This window comes from Triticum aestivum, chromosome 6A, assembly GCF_018294505.1.
Source record: "Triticum aestivum cultivar Chinese Spring chromosome 6A, IWGSC CS RefSeq v2.1, whole genome shotgun sequence".
Lineage (NCBI taxonomy): Eukaryota > Viridiplantae > Streptophyta > Magnoliopsida > Poales > Poaceae > Triticum > Triticum aestivum.
Genome location: NC_057809.1, coordinates 27752758 through 27758161, shown reverse-complemented (window position 1 = coordinate 27758161; position 5404 = coordinate 27752758). Strand labels below are relative to the sequence as shown.

Genomic DNA, 5404 nt, shown 5'->3' with positions numbered 1-5404 from the left:
AAGCTAACCCTCAAACCGCTCGCAACCATCCGGACATGGTTTTCCATCCAATACGGTCCTATACTCCCCAGGCCGGTATGGATGTGCATTTTCCTGTAAACCAAAAAGAAACTATGGGGCTTTACGGGCGTCTGTACCACTCCCACGGTGGCTTCTTACTCCCTTGGCCCACCAGAAATACCTCTCCCGCGCCCGCACCCCTTCACATGAGAAGCAATTAGTTGGCACTGCTCCAGAGCACCGGTACCTCATTCTTGCCGATTTGGAGTAGCCACGGTGAATATACTGATGTTGAGGAGAAGTACCAGCCACAAAAATCAATGTAATTGATTGATGAATTGAATGCTTCTCTGGAAATAATTGATTAGGGGCAGGCCAAGGATGAGGATAGTCCTTACTACGTTAATAATACTCAATTTGAAAGTCCAAGAAAATACTTCAATTTAATTCAAATTTTAGACTCATTTTGTTATCTTTAGATAAATGCAACATAAATATGTAGACAAGACCTGTGTTTGTCTTTTATTCCCAAGTTTGAACTAGTATAGTTCGAGTTCTTACATGGTAGTGCATGTCACTTTATTTTTTCACCGCTACAATGACCAAACCATGGACTAAGAAAACGGTGTTTCATATATCTAGTACTAGAGTTATTTTCTTCTCAGTTAGTACCGAAGATGCCAAATGGCGCGATGGTGCAATATGGAGGGATGTAGAGATTGCACATTGCAGGTAGCGTCTGTAGCGCTAGGTTCCTTATTTCCTCGAACTGGGCAGCTGTTGAGGCTGGACCGAGCCCTGGGCCTGTGGATTTTGCAGAGATGGCCGGAAGGAGCCCTGGCCTGATGGATATTGTTGCTGGGGCTGTTGGAAGGAGACCTGGCTCGATGGTTGTTGTTTTTGTTGTTGTTGTTGTTGTTGTTTTTGTTGTTGATGCAGAATAATAGCATGGACAACATTGTGGATGGCTTGGCACTGCGACTGCTCAGGGATCTGTCATAGGTGCTGAAAACACAATTCTTGCAACAGCTGGTAACTACTTTGTTGCAAAACTTGTGATCTTCCATGCGCTATGTTGTGTTGCTGCAATACAACATCCATGCATGGAATCAGTTGTTGTTGCAAAATTTGTTGAAGGATTTGTTGTTGTTGTTGTTGTTGTTGTTGTTGTTGCTGCTGCGAAATTGGTTATTGTGGTTGCGAATACTGTGGTTGCGGTTGTGGAGATATGGTTATTGTGGTCGAAATGGTTGCGGCTGCGAATATGGTGGTTGCGGCTGCGGAAATGGTTGCAGCTGCAGATATGGTTGTTGTGATGGAAATGGTTGCGGCTGTGGATATGGTTGTTGTGGTGGAAATGGTTGTTGCTGCCCTAGAAATTGCTGTTGTTGTACCAATGGAACTTGCTCTTGTGGTTGTTGCTAAGATGGATTTTGTGGCTGCAATTGTGGCACTAGAATTCTAAATGCAGTTGTGGCGGTGGTTGCCACGATAGCAAGGAGGGAAAGGATGAGAAAGGTCTTCATGGTGGATTTGTATTGACCACAGCTTGCTTGGCTTAAATGATGCACTCTACTTATGAGAATGATGGATGAGGAAGGATGAGCGTCATGCTATGGGGCTATTTATAGCTGCCATGGAATGATCTCTTTCACAATTGGCATTTGCTTGTGTGGAAAGTGCTTGGATTCTTCTCAAAATCATAATTTGGTATGTTCTGTTTGGTGGCACTACTTACAAGTGTATTCTTGGACTGGTCATTAAAGTTCCTTGTTGTTGCACTATCATTCCACCACCAAAAAGGTGTGACAAGACGCACGACTCATCTTATTCACATTACAGCTCAAACACTAATCTAGATTGCCTATTTTTCTAAAACTAAATTTGTAATTTTCCGCAAATTGTTACGCATAAATTAGATAAGCATGGCTGTCACGGTACTTAGTTTGTAATCTTGTGTGGTCTGTTAAGATAGATAAGAGTAGTAATGTAACTTGCTTTAGTAGGCCATGACTCATCAAATTCCTTTTACATGTCAAGTGTTGTAGTGTTCTAGAAGTTATTAGCAAGCATAATTTTTGTAATGTTCTACAAGTTGTTACGTGTAAACTAGATAATCTTGACTTGCTCACAAACAAGATTGTAATCACTAGTCATCTACCCGTGCAACTACACGGCCTAGCTATTATATGGGTACATATTTATTAATAAAATTATATTTATATGTAAAATTCAAGCGCTTAAATTACAGATATCATACATCTGAACATATGGTAAGTTATTCAAACAATTATAGTACAATATAAACACATATATTATAAACTTCATTATATGGAAGAGTGCCTCTACTTTCCCATTTATGTTGCGCAAAGTATCATCACTGGTCTGAATGAAGCCTTCATGTCAAATTAGCAAGAATTTGACACCACCTACTATATATATAAGGGAGAAAGCGAGTATGAATTATTTCGATATATAGTAGGTGGTGCGCGTATGTATATGCACCACTACTACAATGGTACTCAAACCATATATAATATATATTTCTCTTTTAGTACATTAGTAAGTGCTCCTAACTTAACCAACAAACACAATGTTATACTTAATTGAGGCTTTATCTATCTAGCATCATATTAGATAGTAAACTTTAAAATTGATGGATGCAGTTGTGAAACAATCCTATTCAAGAATCTGCCTTTGCAGAATGATATTCCTTCAATTGATATTTACTAGTACAAATGCCCGTGCGTTGCAACGGGCAAATAAAAGTGCGCTTCATGTGCCATTTCTTGTATCAAAGGCTGATAAACCAGAGTAATAATGTTAAACTCTAATTTTTGTTCGGAGCTTGAAGTGTGTACATGAAGAACCAACCTAACTTCCCACATCTGTTGGAAGAATAGTTGTGCATGGAATAGTATGTGAATCGGTATATATTTTGCTTTTTGAAAGACAACACAAATATTTCTTTATTTTTTAAGAAATCGACTATTTTTTAATTTCTTACTAGAATTGGAATATTTTTTGAAGTCGAACATTATATAAACAAGCGATTTCATGATTTTTTTTAATGATTTTTTGAACAATTATAGCTGGTTTTTAATTGGAACCATTTTTTAGGAATTTTCAGCATTTCTTCAAAAGTTTAAACATATTTAAAACATGAATATATTTTTTGAAACCAAGAACATTTAGAAACACTCACTATCTTAAAAAAACGCCTTCGTGTTGGTAAATAAAAATGATTATTGGTGTCCGCATCATGGAGTAGAGTTAAGATAGTCATAGTGGTGTCCTTTGATGGCACTCCTTTAGCTTAGCACTACCACCGGGTGAAAGAGTGGTGCATTTATTTTTAGTGCAACATACAAACATTGGAATGTTCTATACTAACCGAGAGTTTAAAAACTAATCCAAAAGTTTTTTTTTAGAATTTCCAAAACATTTGAATACAAAGCATTGTTGCTATGTTGGATTTCTTAGAGATAGTTGTTTGCTTGGTTTGGAAGGGTTCATTTTTTCATATCAAATAAATGTATTGGTTAGTTTCGCTTTAACCCTGAGAACCAATCTCTGATTGGATGGTTTGCAGGGCGGTGATACCCAATAGAGCAAGAATTAAAACCTAACTTTGACGCTTAATTTCATGTTTCACAAAGGTGAAATATTTTTTCAGTGCATGGTGACGTTCGCGTCGAAGCGAGACACTTGTGGTGTGTTCATCAATCTCAAGACTTGTCAGCTCAGTCTCTCTAGGTGTTCATGTATGTACGTGTTTGTGAGTCTGTGTTTGTCTTTGTTTCTCAAAAGAAGGTTCCCTTTAACCTTTGTATGCATCATTTAATGTGTCGTGCATTGCACCGGAAGGAGAAAGTCTTCGCATGTTTTCAGTGACTCGTTCATGTTGCCACTTTTCATTTTTGCCACCGTCGTTAATGATGATACAATTTTTGGTGTACACAATTCGGAAAAAGATTAATGAAACTACATTCATGTCCTTCGATGTTGCCTCAACGAACATCACACTATCACCGGGTGTGAGAGGAGTGGTGCATTGAAGTGGGATTATTTATATACAGTTATTTATTAATATTCGAAAGCAAACATGTTTTTGCTATGTTGATTTCGGTTTTAGAAAATGTTGGTTGTTTGGTTTGACAAATTATATTATGTTTGGACTTGGCCCAAACACAAGCTTCTCGTGTAGATTGTAGGCTCTTTCCTCGGAAAAACACGCACACTTCGAATAGTCCAGAAAGGCACACACACATCTCTTTCCGTTCCACCTCACAATAACAAAGAAAAGTTTCCTAGCACATAATCTTAGTGTGCATGTATTCAACGGCTTGGAAAGGTGATTGAGACTACATTAAATCTCAATTGACTGAGATTTAGCGAACCCCTTTAAAATTAGTAGCTAAACTCACTAAAAGGAAATATCTAGCTCAAAGTTTAGGTGTGAGAGGGGAGTTTGTATCAACCATGGTTTCAGTATTTCCATGGTCCTCAAAAAAAAAAACTGATCCAACTGCTGAGAAATTAAGTTGGAGCCTTATGTAACAATTTTCTAAGTTCACCAACTAAATTGTCTAATTTCACCAACTAATTTATTGTCAATGTTCTGCGCAATGTATTTTGATTTATTTTCTCTGTTGTGTATGTCAATACATATTTCTCGATATATGTCGAGCAAGGTTTGTAGTTCATTTACCACCTAGGTACCTTTTTTCAAAATGGAATAATTGTGAATGTGTTAACACGGTAAAAACATATGCTAGATAACATGTTTTTATTTTATTTTTGCAAATAGTTGACCCGTATTACTCAAATTCGGAAAAACTTGAGAGTCATACGCGCCTCCCATACTGAAATGCGACACAAATTTGGATGTTTAACTTGGAACACTCAAAAGTTCCTTGACTATTCATTCAAGTACAAACTAATAATGTTGTCAATATCACGACAGGAATAATATTTGAAGATGCTTAATCGAGATACAATGGATGTCGTGTTCTCGGTAGTCATATATACATATGTTTCCCATTTTTGTCTTACCGACTATGTTAAAATAGTCTAGTTTGACATCACCGTTGGCTTTCGTTAGACAATCAACAGGATCTATCTGTCACATGCCAAACACTACGGACGACAGCTGAGTTTTCAAACGATATCATCACAGTTTGTCCTCATTGACATTGCCTACCTGTTTCACGCACACTATCATTTGCTGCTTAATAGTTCAGATGCGGATCCCGTTTAGGCCTTGTTTGGTTGCGTGTGAATCCGAATGGATTGAAGGGGTTTGAGGAGGACTTAAACCTCTTAGAAGTCAAAATACGAACCAATCCTTGCCAATCCCCTCCAATCCTCTTCGCGAGAGGATTAACCGAACAAGCCCTTAATT

The 5404-nt window shown here is 37.8% G+C and overlaps 1 pseudogene; it reads right to left on the bottom strand.

Annotated features, from left to right (window-relative positions):
• Positions 1 to 497: 497 nt before the first annotated feature.
• On the bottom strand, positions 498 to 1541 carry LOC123131791 (alpha/beta-gliadin-like; annotated as a pseudogene).
• Between the last annotated feature and the right edge of the window lie 3863 nt (positions 1542 to 5404).